Source organism: Balaenoptera physalus, assembly GCF_965194825.1.
Source record: "Balaenoptera physalus genome assembly, chromosome: 14".
In the NCBI taxonomy this organism is placed as follows: Eukaryota; Metazoa; Chordata; class Mammalia; order Artiodactyla; family Balaenopteridae; genus Balaenoptera; species Balaenoptera physalus.
Window position 1 is genome coordinate 73,384,181 of NC_138893.1, and position 14,600 is coordinate 73,398,780.

The 14,600-nt window shown below is 40.7% G+C and overlaps 1 protein-coding gene across 2 annotated transcripts in view; it reads left to right on the plus strand.

Annotated features, from left to right (window-relative positions):
• GRID1 (glutamate ionotropic receptor delta type subunit 1) overlaps positions 1-14,600 on the plus strand; it is a 660,264-nt gene that overhangs the window by 367,455 nt on the left and 278,209 nt on the right. The window lies entirely within an intron of this gene.

Consider the following 14,600-nt stretch of genomic DNA (forward strand, 5'->3'; position numbering starts at 1 on the left):
CTGGGATACATTTCATTTGCGATTCTATAGAGCTTGACCCTCCCTGGCTACCCTGCTATTAAAATGACAGGGCCACATTTTCTCAATGTTCTTGCCACTCCTATTACCTGAGCCACTTCTCCTTAGGTCTGGCGTAATGCCATCTCCTCCATTGCTTCCTCTTCACTCTGAGTCAGGCTACTGTCACTTCCAGGTACACTGCTCAAGCAGTTACCTTAGAGGATCTAACTCTCCCATTGCTTCTGTGTTTTGTCTGCTCCCTATTTCTGTGAGTAGACAAGGAAGGGTATTAAGTTTATTGATCACTAACTTATAAAATTTCCCTTATGCCCTGTTAGTGAGGAGCAACTCCTGCTAGGCGTCCTTACCTACCAGGTATCTATCCACTTGCTTGTCTATCGGTCCATCCATCCATCCATCAGTCCTTCCATCAGTCCATCTGTCCTTCCATCTTTATATACATCCATCTCGCTCTCTCTGTTTCTCTCCCTCCCCACATCCATCTATAGACACACACACATATCAGGGAAACTACTAGACATTTTTGTTCATAAAATTTTACTCATTAATGTACACTGATTTAATCCATACACCTCCCTATAAAGCAGGTATTATCTCCAATTAAAACGAGGGCACTGCGTTTCAGGGAGGTGAAATAATCCATCCCAAAACACAGAGTTTGTCTTTGGAGGTGCCAGGATAGTAGTTCAGAGGGCTTGTTGTAAAGATTATGCTCATCAGAGCACAAACAATGTGGCAACCCTATCTATAATAGCAAGAAACTGAAAACACTGTAAGTGAAAATCAATAAGAGACTGGATAAGTAATTTAAGGTTCATCCATAAAATGGAATATGATGTAGCTTTTCAAAAGAATGAATTAGACCTGTATACACAAAGGGTAGAAAAATGTCCATGATCTATTGCTTCATGAAAAAAAGAAGCAAATTATACAGTAGTATATATAATATTATCCTATTTCCATTAGCATCATCTCTCTGTTTTTATATATGCGTAGAAAGTCTGGAAAGCTGCCCAAAAGTATGCAGCTATCAGCAGTTACTTCTGGGAAATGAGATTGGGGGATAGAGAGGAATTTTCAATGAAAACTTTTTTGAAATTTTTATAAATATTATTATTTTAATAATAGTTATTTTCATCATAAATATTTCAAAGCCTGTTTAAAACTACCACACCCTGATACCAAGGAAAGACTGGTATCTCTCTCTCTCCCTCCCAAGCATCTCTTCTGTTCTCACAGTGAAGGCTTTTCCTTTGTCCTTTATGCCCAGATTTAGCTATGGTGTCCACATGGTTTCACTCCTTTCCAGTTTGTGTATTTCTGTATGGGCTTAAAGTTTCTTTCTGTATACCTTTTCCTTATTATAAAAACAATAACAAAAAATGTAAATTAAGACAACAATAAAATACCATACTATCTTTCAGAATGGTCAGGGTATTTTGGGGGAGGGTTATTATGTTTACATTTCTTTTTGTCCTTAAAATACATTTTTATTTAATTTAAAAAAATGTATATACTTCCAAGCATTCAGAATGTCGACAAGACAGTTGAAAATTTTTAAAAATTATAAAAAATAATTTATTCAGTTCACAGAACAATGATTTAATATAAGCTGTATATCAAAAGCAAAACTACCAACCCATATATAATTTGTATTATACATGACCTGCTTTAAACTTCCATGCCAATTTACAGCCCCATACTGTACCATTCAAGGTTAATGGCTATTGCAAATCTCACTGACATACAGGGTTATCTTAATAGTAGCTTTACTGTACAAAAAATGATCTTATGTATCCTTGTGATTTCAATAGTCATTTTTTTTTTAAACAAGTGAGATGTATATTGGGTAGTTTATTCCTTTCGAGGAAAACCTTCACTAGAACCAACTAATGCATTAACTTATCTTCAGCTACCTCCTCCTCATCTTTCTCTTCTGGGTCTTTCTCTTTTTATCCTTGACAACTTCTCTTTTTTAAAAAATAAACTCTATTTTGGAATAATTTTTGATTGTTAAACATAGTACAGAGAGTTTTCATGTGTCCCCTCACCCAGTTTCCCCTAATGTTAACAATCTCCTTTAATCAAATCTTACTTTATTATAGTACATTTGTCAAAACTAAGAAACTAACCTTGGTGCATTACCATTAATGAAACCCCGGACTTTATTTGGATTTCACCAATTTTTCCACTGATGTCCCTTTCCTGCTCCAGGATTCCATCCAGGGTACCACACTGTAATTAGGACAACTTCCTTTCTTCCTATGCCAGACTCTCCTTTAACCCAGTAAAGCAATGTCATTTTCAGTTTTTTTCCGGCTTAGCTGACTTCTAATACAGGTGCTCATCATCCTTAGCATTATTTAACATTCTCCCAATTCTTTTGCAGCATTTCCAAGATGCTCTCCCTTGATGTCTGGGCGATAGGCAGAACAAACAAGAACAGGTCGAAGGAGGCTATTTGGTGCATTGGGGTTCTTGAACCTCTTTTCTTTCCCTTCAGAGGGAAATAAGGCTTCCATAACAAGGCTTGTATACTTTTGTCATGTCTTCAAGTTTCCCTCTCTCCTTTGGAGACATGGTGGGCCTCTTCCGTGCTAAGCATTCTTGAGAAAATTCTGTGAAGCTGACTGGTCCTGCTTTTTGTGTCCTTTCCTGTGGCACAGCATCCCGTAGAAATGTCACAAGGCTTTCCATGCAGGACTGCTCTGTGGCAGCCTGGGGGCAAACCACAACCCCCCAGGACAGGGGCTGGGTCTTCTACAGGAGTCTGTGACCACAGCTTTACTCACAAAACCAGCCAGCGAGCTGGTAATCGCTCTACATATATATTTTAAATTATATTTTATCTGAATTACGTAAGTTACAAATGGCCATCAGATCAAGTGAAACGATGTAAAGAAGCATAAATTAGTGATTCCTCCTCCACCCTATGCCACCCTCCGGTCCCAGCCTGCTGAACTAACCCCTGTTCACATCCTGGAGTGTATCCTTGCACATCTCTGTATAATGTACAACATACATAGTGGGTACTTATCTCAAACCACAAATTCAGAAGTGAAAACAATGTAACTGTTGATGTCTATGGGTGAACTTAATGTTTACCTTGAACTTCCCTTTCTGTCTGGGGCCGGAGAAAGCAGTCATAGCCATGATGAATTTCCTCTCTTCCCTCCTCCTGGAGGAATCTCTCTGATTGGTGGTGGAAATGGTGGTGATGGATGGTGGGGACTGCTCTGGTCCAGGGTCATCATCTGCCTCCCTTCTTCTGAGCTATAGACTATTCCTTCTTGAATTTACTGGCTGTCATCTCTCCTGCTCTATTCGCATTTCCACGTCTTTAGTTTTTGGCACTTGTACTGTGTCTTTCTCATCGGCACCTATGATTGCCCTCGTCCAAGACTCTCAGGTCACCAGGCAGCTCTAAGCATCACACTGGGGAGTGTGACCAGGGTTCCGTCAGGGGCCCCACATCCTTCTTCCTAGGTGCCTGGGAACACTAGGCTTCCTGGCATCATAGCCTCCCAGCAAAATGGAAGACCAGCTCCTCTTCATTCAGAACCACCCAAGACTGTCTGGGGGTTCCCTCAACACCCACTCCCGAGACCTGGCCTTGGGCTGGGGGCCAGGGCCCAGGGAGCGGAGACACCACAGCTTTCAGAGACCCTATTGACTCTATTCTCAAGTGCCTCATGCTCTCACTAATTGCCCTAGCAATGTGTTTTTATCTCCTTGTGGCATAGAAGGTGTTTTTCCAAATGGCTTATTTAGGGCAGTCATCTCCAGAGTGGGTTGCACAATTGATCCCCTGGGTTATGAGAGGAAAATATTAAAACATCTGTTTCTCTCCCTTTTTTTTTTTAATCAAAAAGGAAAGGAACTAAGCTTTCCTAATATGTGATATGAGTTGGCACTTGGACAGTGAGGAGTGTCTGGGGTGGGGACCACTCCTGTCTGTCTGTCTTCAGGGTATCACAGCACATCCCGTGTAACGTGCCACGGGTACCGTTAGCTGATTGCTTTGATAAAAACAAGACTTTTAAACGGTAGATTCTTTACAGTACTTTGTAATGAAATGGGGAGACATTTTGAAATCTTTTTTACCACCCAGAGCTTCACTGATGATTTCATGGCAAAGTGCTTAAAAGACTCGTTGAAATAGATGTTAAGATACCTTTTCTTTCATAGAAAGACAGACATTCAAGTTTACCGACCTTTGTTTGAGATGACAATATTAGTCAAATGCTACTTGGCAGGTATTTTTGAGAAATTAAACATATTTAATTTGTTCCTTCAGTGGAAGATAGTGTTTAACAATTCATGAGAAAGCAATTGCTTTTTGAAAGGAACGCTTGCTCTTGGAAGGCATTTTGAAAGTGAATGTTTGGAAATATTTCTATTATTTTGCTGTTGTTGCTGCAAAGAGCATATGTCACCCACAAATAGTAATTAACCCCCTAAAAACATGGAATTACATTACGTTCTGAAGCCTTTGCAGGAAGCACTGATTAACATCTTTGGGTGGATGAAAATGTTCCAGTGAACTTTTGACATATTCTTTGATTGAGAAACCAAAGCCACCAGAGATGAACTTCTTTAATTTGGACCCATGAAATTCTGAAATTCACCTCTTTCAGCTACAGTTACCATTAAAATCAAGCATTGAAATAAATGGAAACTGGAACCAGGTCTTTGAATTACTGTATCATGCAAGGTTAAACCAAGATTGTTTTAAAAAAAGCATTTCCAGTTACTCTGCTGTCACTAAAAATTATTTATGATTGAGGATATATATTTTTAATCATAGCAAAAAGATTTTGTGCTCAATGAATTGTATATAATAATATCACTGATTACAAATAGTTTATATCCTCTTTTGGCTCTCCCCTTTATAGTTATATATTTTATATGTTTTATACTCTATAGTAATTCATGTACATAAATTTCAAGTAGCTAAGTACATATATAATGGGGTACCTGCTTCAAAGGTTTTACTGATAGGTGTACACAGGACGTTTAGGAGTTATGGTTTAGACAAAGACCTCAGAATTTGAGACTCAAAGCCATGAATTAACTGGTGTTTCTGTAATCTGCTATGGCATGTGTATTTCTGTTCTTTAGGAGGGCCACTGGATAAATGGAATTAGTGATATGAAAACATGTCAGTATTATTCTGCTAAAACACATGCTCATACATCTTTTATTTTAGAAAAATAGGATTATATTATATACATTATAAGTTACTTTAAAAATTCAACAGTAAATCAAATTAATCCCTCCATATTAGTAGATATATCTCTAATTCATTCCTTTAATATTTATATGATAATCCATAATATGCATGGACTACGTATTATTAAGCATTTTCCTTTTGAGAGGTATACACGTTTTCTCAGGGTTTCTTTTCTTTTCTTGTTTCTGTCCTTCTATCTCTTTCTCCTTTGCCCTTTCCTTCCTTTCTTCTTTTCTTATTTCTTTGGTGATTTCTCCTCCATCCCCACCAATCCAGACAATGCTCCAATAAATATCTTTTTACATTTTTTAATTTCTGTAAGATAAAACCCCCCAAAATGGTCAAAGGTATATGTATTTTCATTTTTAATAGGTATTTTCACATTACTGTTCAAATAAGTTTGCAGCAATTTACACTCTTGTCATCAGTGAATGAAAGTATTTATGTCTTCACATCCTTGCCTGAACCGGTTATCATTTTTCTTCATTTTTGTCAATTTGATGGGTAAAAAATGATGTTTTGTTTAAATTTGCTGCTTGTGAGTTTGAACATGTTTTTATTTATTAGCTGTTTCTGTTAGCTTTTGTTGCATAACAAACCAACCCAAAACTTAATGGTCTAAAGCAGCGGTCCCCAACCTTTTTGGCACCAGGGACCAGTTTCGTGGAGGACAGTTTTTCCGTGGACTGGGGTGTGGGGGGACGGTTCAGGCGGTAACACAAGTGATGGGGAGCCATGGGGAGCGGCAGATGCAGCTTCGCACGCTTGCCCGCCGCTCACCTCCTGCTGCGAGGCCCAGTTCCTAACAGGTACACGGCCCGGGGGTTGGGGACCCCTGGTCTAAAGCAACAGCTATTTATCTAGCTTATGATTCTGGGGGTCAGCAATTTGGACTGGGTTCAGCTGGGAAGTTCTGCTACTGGTCTTGCTTCAGCTCCCTCATGGGTCTGTGGTTAACTACTGGTCAGTTAAGTGGCTCTGGTGCATGGTAGTTGGCTGGCTGTTGGCTAGGGTGAGGGAGGTGAGTGGGCCATGTGTCTCTCATCATTTACCAGGCTAGCCTGGACCTGTTCACAGGGTGGTTGTCACAAGGTTCCTCAGAGCAGCAAGACAGGGCAAGCCCGAATATCAAGCACTTTTCTTTGCTTGCATTATATTTGTTAATTTTCCATTGGCCAAAGCAAGGCACATGGCCAATCCAGACTGGTGTGGGGGGTGGAGAATTAGGCTCCACCTCCCAATGTGAAGGGGAAGTTGTGTGGCCATTGTTTGCAATCTACCCTTCCAGTTTCTTCTCTGCGTTGCTTTTTGCAATCTTTGCCCTCTTTTTTTTCTTATCAATTCTAAGGGAGATCCTTGTTTTTTGACATTAACCAGTTTCTTGTCATATGCTTATAAATATATTTTCTAATCTTTTGTTGATCTCTTGGCTTTGTTTGTGGTATCTTTTACTGTATTAAAAACTATCTTTCTTAAGAAGTTCTTCCTCATTCTAAGGTGAGGTAATACTCATGTTTCTGGTATTTCGTACTACTTGGTTTAGCCTTTTTTTTTTTCTTTCCTATTTAGAGCTTTAGTCTGTCTAGTGTATCGTTTTGTATACGGTATATGTCTTAGATATCTTTAACTTATCCTGATTTATTCAAGTATTTTTTATTACACTTATTTATTAAATAAAGTATCATTTTTACATGGAATTGAATTTTTAACCTATAATATTCCCATATATATTTTGCTGGTGGGAGGTTATTTAGCAATATCCTTTGACATAAAAAAAATGGCCTCTAGGAGTTTATCCTCCAGAAATAGTTGATCAATTGAACAAAAGATATGAACAAGCATGCGCATTGCAGCATTATAATAGTGAAAAATTGGGTAGTACTCTCTTTTTGAAACAGAGGATTAGATAACCAAATAGGACAATAGACTGTCACTCAACTGTTACAAAGAATGTATTAGCTCGATAACTCCAAGACCTATTGCTCAGTGAATAAAAGAACACCGTGGAAGTATGTGTTGTCTGATCCCACTGTGATACTGTTATTACACTATGTATCTCACACACCCAAAGACACAAATACAGTAAGTTAATATTTTGAGACATTCACAGATGTGTTTTTCTGTTCTTTCTATGCCAAGCCCACTGACCCCTCCAACTTCAGGCAGCAATTAGGTCCTTTCTTGCTCCTGCTGTAGGAAAGGAATAGTCATGCTAGTGCGAAAATGAGGCCACAGAACCGAAGTTAGTTTCCAGCTTTGGGATTTTAAAATAGACTTTTAGACTCCATGATAGAGATACTGTTTAGAAGCCAAGACTTGTGTAGTCTCCAGGCTGAGGCAAAGGATTCCCAACATCAGATTTATGTCATACCCCTCAGATACCCAAGCACACTGTCCAACTCACACAGAGGGGTTAAAGGTCACAGATCGCACTAGCCCCGGAGAGGAGAGAACCTGAGCAGAGGTTGATCTCGGAGCATGGGGGGGGCGGTGAGGGACGTCTGAGAGGGACTCAGTGTCTTCGGGGCTCTCCCTGGGTGAAGCAGGTTGGTGATCTGAGACCACGCCAGAGCTCAATGGGGGTGGTGGCCCTCAAAATGTCCCCGGAGCCAGGTCGCTGCAGCATTAGAAGACTAGAAATTTCTCTCAGAGCCTGAGAGAGAGCCTGAGAAAGCCCCTCCCAGGGATGAGTGGAAGAGCATCCAGAAGTTTTCCATGCGGCCCCTTGAGAGGGGTTTTGAGAAATGGAGAGCACAGAGCTGTTAGACCAGAAGAGGGCTCGCAGTTGAGAAAGGGGTGCCCCGAGTGTTTGGCACGGTTGGTAAGTAGATTTGGGAAACTTGACGTCTTAGGGTCTGTCAGCTGGGGTACATCCTGCAGACCAAGGCCAGGCAAAAAGTCTATCACGACTAGTTACACTAACAAGATTGGATGATAAGTGAGCACCAGACACTCCCACACACCTGGATACCTTGTCAGCCCCCCAGGATGAAGGTGCAAGTCCAGGGAGGAGAACAGGTAGGTAAGTGAAATCCACAGAGAGAACTCTTATTTGCCCGAGCTTACTCTCCATTGCTTAAAATGGAGTTTCTGCCACTAGGTGGAATGGGGACTCGAAACAAAATTCAGTGACAGAAAACTAAAGCTGCCCTCTTTTGCACACCTAAATTTGTGGCCTGTGAAATGCGTGCCCTGTACTTATGTATTTAGATATGCATAAAAAAATATCTGGAAGGACTCATAACAAGCTATTCCCAGTGGTAACAAAGTTTAATTTCCTACACTGAATATGGATCACTTTTGCAATAAAAATGCAAATCCAGAAAAATATTTCAAAGTATGTCATGTTCGTTGTGGGCAATTTGGAAAATATGAAAATTATATTTAAAAATTAAATCATCTGAATTCCCACCATGAAAGTAACCATCATTAATATTTTTATATATTTTCTTTCATATGTATATTTGTAGGTAGATTTAAAGTATATATATTCTTTTTACAAAGTCAGAATTGTATCGGTATTTGTCATCTACTTTTTTTCCTTTTAATGTTGTTAATGAACATTTCCCCATGCTATTAAATACTCTTTGAAAACACACTTTAAAAGGTGCATGCTCTGCGAGGTATACTATAATTTATATATACATATATAATAATTTCTAAATACAAATTATATATGTATGCATATTTATAATTTCTAAATACAAATGAGAAGCTGAGGGTCAGAAAGGTTAATTAACTTACCCAAGGACACCCAGATAGCATATGGTACAGTTGGGATTTGAACCTATACCTTTCTGATTATTAAGACCCAACAGTCCTCCCAAGGTTAGAAGAATACATGAATAAATGCCATAGGTTGATGTAACGTACCTGATGTGTGTGGGTCCTTAATAAATTTTTTCTCCACCTGCCCTGCCTTGCCTTCCTCAGGCAGGGCAATTCTTATTCCCTACCAGGGTTCCTGCCTCTGTCAGTCTTAGTTTATAACCACCCTTCCACAGAAGCTCTCATTGCTAGAGCTGCTATTTCCGAAGCTCTTCCCTTTGGTACCTGAGCCTCTGCCTTGATCTGCTGTCCTTGGTTCTGGCTGGCGCCCTTCTCCAACCCTCCAGCCCGGCTCTGGCTCTGTCTCCTCCACTAGCGCCATGTTTTTACCATGGACCTGACGTGCTTTGTGTCCAGGTCATCCAGAAGTATAACAGAACCCTTCACAGAGGACAAGATCTAAACAGTTCAGGCAGCCAAAGTTCTCCCAGTGCCCCTTTAAATTTAAAGCGATCAATCCAATTAGTTATTGTGGAAGCAGTAACTGGGTTTCAGCTGGGTAAAGTCTAGGGTCTATAAAATTCAGATAAATCATTCCGGAGATAGATAGAGAGATATAGATAGATAGATAGATAGATAGATAGATAGATAGGTAGGTAGGTAGATATAGATATAGATATATAGATATATAGATATCACCCAGACATCACTAGAAATGAATGCTTCTCCAATTTCTTTTTTTGGAAATCACATCAGTGTGTGTGTACCCAAGAATCTGCATTTCTTATTCATTCCAATAGCTTTTGAGAGCACTGCAGATGGCATGGTGCCAAGGACTTCTTGGGGTTCATTCCTAAGATCACTCCTAAGAGAAGAGCCTAAGCTAAGCAAGACTGGCCCTCTCTTGACGATTTATTAGACTTGGGTTGGAAAACCCAAATTCCTCCTTGATTCAGGCAGATAATGTAAATGAGGGCAGAGGGTGGAGAAAGACAATCAAGAGTGGTAGGGACTGGGCAAACTGGAAAGGGTGTGTCACATAGAAAGGCTTTCAAATTCAATTAAGAAATTATCATGTGGGCCAAAGTCCTCTGACAGTTTGCTACCCTATCGGAGAGGTGGTATGGTAGGCAGAATAATGCCTCCCCACCTCCCCCCAAGTCCATATCCTAACCCCTGGAACCTGTGAATATATTAAGTTACATGGCAAAGGAGAATTAAGGTTGTAGATGGAATTAAGGTTGCTAATCAGCTGACTTTACAATAGGGAGATTATCCTGGATTACCCAGGTGGGTTGATGTAATCACAATGGTCCTTAAAACTGGACAGGGAGACAGAAGAGTCAGAGGAAGATGTGATTACTGAAGAAAGGCACAGGAAGATGCAATGTTGCTGATTTTGAAGATGGAGGTAGGGTACCACAAGCCAAGGAATGAAAGCAGCTTCTGGAAGTTGGAAAGGGCAAGGGAATGGGTTCTATACTGGAGTCTCCAGAAGGGAATACAGCCCTGCTGACACCTTGATTTTAGACCAGTGAGACCCATATTAGACTTCTAATCTATAGAACTCCACGATGATACATTTGTGTTGTTTGAGCTGCTAAATTTGGGGTAATTTGTTGCAGCATCCATAGAGAAGTAACACAAGCGGTATCTTTTCTGTGAACCAATAAGAGGGAAATCTCAGTCTGCATCATGGGGCCCAACAAGACCTCCTTGGGTAGGGTGAGGTGGGAAGGCATAGACTTGACTTAGTTGCTGACTCAGGTGAGGATTATGGTTCCCCGAGGCAGTTCAGGGGAGTTGACTGAGAGGTGATTCTACAGACCAGGTGCCAGGTGGAACTGGGGCTGAGCAATGACCATCTGTAGAGGGTTGGCTGGAGGGCACAGCCATTGGTAAGGCCCAGCTTTCCAGGGGGCCACAACTGTCACTGTCTATTCTTCAAATAACCAGCCCTTGGCAGATTTGAATAAGTGTGCTCAAATATGTTTGATTAATTTTTTTTTTGGAGGAAATTAATTTTAAAAAGGGATTTTACATAATGTATTTCTGTGTGATTTCTTTGGGTCCAATATGAGAGATTATTTTATTGCTGGCACTAGCATGCTTTAATTTTTTAAAGCTTTTTGCGTCCAAGGTTAAGTGACTATCTTCAGTGGTCCAGCTAGGGGCTAACAGAACTGGTTTCTGGCCTATTTCCTATCTGTTGCTCTGTTGTTATAGGTGCTGTCCCATAGAGGACTGGGTTGTTGACAGTTGCTTGGCTTTCTGAGTTCTGCTGATTAGAATTAGAGAGGCTTTTGTACATTTTCAGTTTGTTTACTCACTATCCCTGAGGTGAAATCCTGGCTATGTCGTATCGTGGTGTATTATCATATGTTTGAGTCTCATTTTTCTCATCTGTATAATAGACATAATGATAGAAACTACCCACAGAGTTGCTGTGAGCATTCCAGGAGTTAAGCCATATAAAATTCTGAGCACATCACGTAGTGCATAGTAAGTGCTCAAATAAAAATAATGGTTTATCTCATTGTTATTATAAACTTGAATGATAATATGAACAATTGGAGAATGCTGTATTGAGGGTCAAGGCAAGTGTAGAGGATGGAGTTTAATCCCACTGGAGCATTTAGATGCTGGTGATCCAATAGGGGGGTCATGGGTGTGGCTGGAAGCTCCCCTTCAGTATTCAACCCTAATTATAGATACATGTGTCCAGATATCTTCCTCCTTAATTTATGTGGACTTTCCTGGAGAACTGGTCCTAGGGAGCCAGTCTTTCCCATCTACATCTCTTCTGTCAAGAGCTTTGGGATTGTCATTGGAATGGAGGCACTCAGACCTCCTGAAAGAACTCTGCTGGTTAATATATTAAATTTAAAAGCTTGTCAAATTGAGGGCAGATAGCTAACAAATCTGCTGTGAGGATTCTAGATGTTTATAGATCATGATGTCCTTATCTGGATGATGTAGGAAAAAAATTTTTTTTTTAATTGAAGTATAGTTGATTTACAATGTTGTGTTAGTTTCAGGTGTACAGCAAAGTGATTCAATTATACATAAACACACACGCACACACACACACATATTCTTTTTCAGATTCTTTTCCATTATAGGTTATTATAAGATATTGAATATTGTTCCCTGTGCTATACAGTAGGTACTTGTTGTTTATCTATTTTATATATAGTGGTGTGTATCTGTAAATCCCAAACTCCTAATTTATCCCTTCCCACCCCAAGACCAAGGAGACTTTTCTTGTGAATACAGGTGAGTAATTTGAATATCAGTTTTGGTTTCCTGATGCCACAGGGGCCAATCAGAGGGTACTACTCTTTGACCCTACAGCAAATGACCCCTTACCACACTCTACATTTTGACTTTGTGTGTCTGTTGGGCAGTTTTCACTTCTTATCATTCGTAGTCTGTCTCTAGCATTCTTATTCTTCTCTCAAAGTGCTAAGGCTTGCTCAGGCCCCTTCCAGAATAATTAAGTCAGAATTGTGAAGGATGGAGCCTAGACACAGAATTTTTTTAAGCTTCTCATCAGGTTGAGAACCATTGGTCTCAAGTAGAGAGACGAGACTGAAGGAGGGTTTGCGCAAAGCAGAGCAGGATGTGGGCTTGCTGCGTCTCTCGAAATGAAACCCACTCTCCAGGGCTGGGCTGGTTCACATCAGTAAAGTTGGGGAATGGCCACTTCTGGAAAACCAAATCTTTGTTTTAATTTATAAGATTAAACTCCATTAATTGGAAAAACAAATGTGAATTAAAATTAACTTATTAAACCAATCTTTAAAACTAGTACCGGAAGAGATTTTATGGATGTCATTTTAAAGCGCACTGTCTTTTAAATAAATACTTTAAATTGAACATCAAAATAGCTCAATAAAAATATTGAATGTCAGCTTTTTCTCTCAAACTAGAGTCAAGTTCTTCTCTTGAATGGATTCTACAAGCTAGTTTTCAAAAGATTTAGTTTTCCTTAACATAAACTCAGAAATAAGGAGTGATCAGTATCCAATTCAAATCATCTCAGTTGTATTTAGTTCAGTGCAGCTCACTTCAGTTTAACTGACCTTTGTGGTACCTCTTATTTGTCCAGGACAATCCTAGCAGGTGGGAAGCAGATGAGTGAGGAACAGTCTCTAAGAAACGTACACATAAGACGCAAGGTACATACACTATGAGTTTGGTCTGGTCACCCATCCATCTACCGAGTGCCAGGCCGGGAAGTATGTTGAATAGGTAAGGGATCTGAACGTTTCTGAATGGAGAAAATAGAAGACAGCTGGGTTTAGCACTGCCATGGAGAAGGATGGAATGTTCTTCCTATAAGGGTTGCATGAGGACCATACAAGCTGTGGTCAAAGGGAGGACATGGAAGAAGCTTGACCAGGGTCCAAGTATCATGGGAGCCAAATCAGCCAGGTGGGACCACCAGGACCTCACCTAGTCAGGAAACCACCCACCAACCCCGCCAGCAAGACCAGCACATGGAGTGAAGGACCAGACCAGACCAGACCAGACCAGAACAGCTGGGTCAGAGGAGAGTGCCCCATACCACGAGGTCATGAAACCTCTCCGTGGGAAAAAGGAGCAGGAGCAAGGGGGAGGCTATCCGGAAGACAGAGCATCCACCAAGGAGACCAACTAAACCTAAAGTGACTGAGACACAGTGTATGCACAGGTCTGTTTTCCTGTGCGCAAGGGTGGGGATGGAGACTTGTGAAGAATGTTCTGGAAAAAGGCTATGTTATCTTTGCACAACTGAGTAAAAGGAGTGAAATCGCAACTCGGCTTTATATCATGTCAGTTGTTCAGATCTGTTGTTTGTTGTCACTGATTCATTTAAGCAATATTTATCCAGTGAGTGTTGTATTCTAAGACTGAGCATCTGTCTGGTAGCTCCTAGGGCCAGGATATGCCTTAGGCACTGAGACTGAGACAGTAAGATAGTCACAGTCTTCACCCTCACAGAGACCGTAGTCTAGCATGGAGAGAGCAAATGACGATGAGATAACCTTTGTAAATTGCCTGCTGTATGTCAGATGCATCATAGCAATGCTTGTATGTACGTAATGCTTCATAGCAACCTCACTTTGTGGGTGGGGATAAAAAAGCATCGGTCATGCCAAGACAGAGCATGAGAGGGTGGATTCGGGCATGCACAGAGACACAGACACACACGCCGACACATACATATTGTGAAAGATGGCAGTGCACCTCCTTTCACCAGAGTTAGCGCAAATGCCTCTCGGCCTCTGGCCCTGATGCTTGGAGTTCCCAAAGAACATGTCTTCAGAGCTTTCTTGAAGTCCTGGAGGGGGTCATGCCTGGAGAAGTGTGAGGCACAACTCTTTCTTCTCTTCTGAGAGGACCCATCCCCCAAGTGGCAGATGGGGGCTGTTTTGACCCTTTCATATTTGACTGCAGATCTGTACTCATCCCTTCGGGGTATAAAGGGACACTCAGGGTTTGAAGAAAATAATGGGAAATCGTAGGTATCAATGCGTTGGGGAGTAGGGTGGCTCTGAGTGTCAAGCAAGCCTACTCAGCTGTTTTCCGTATG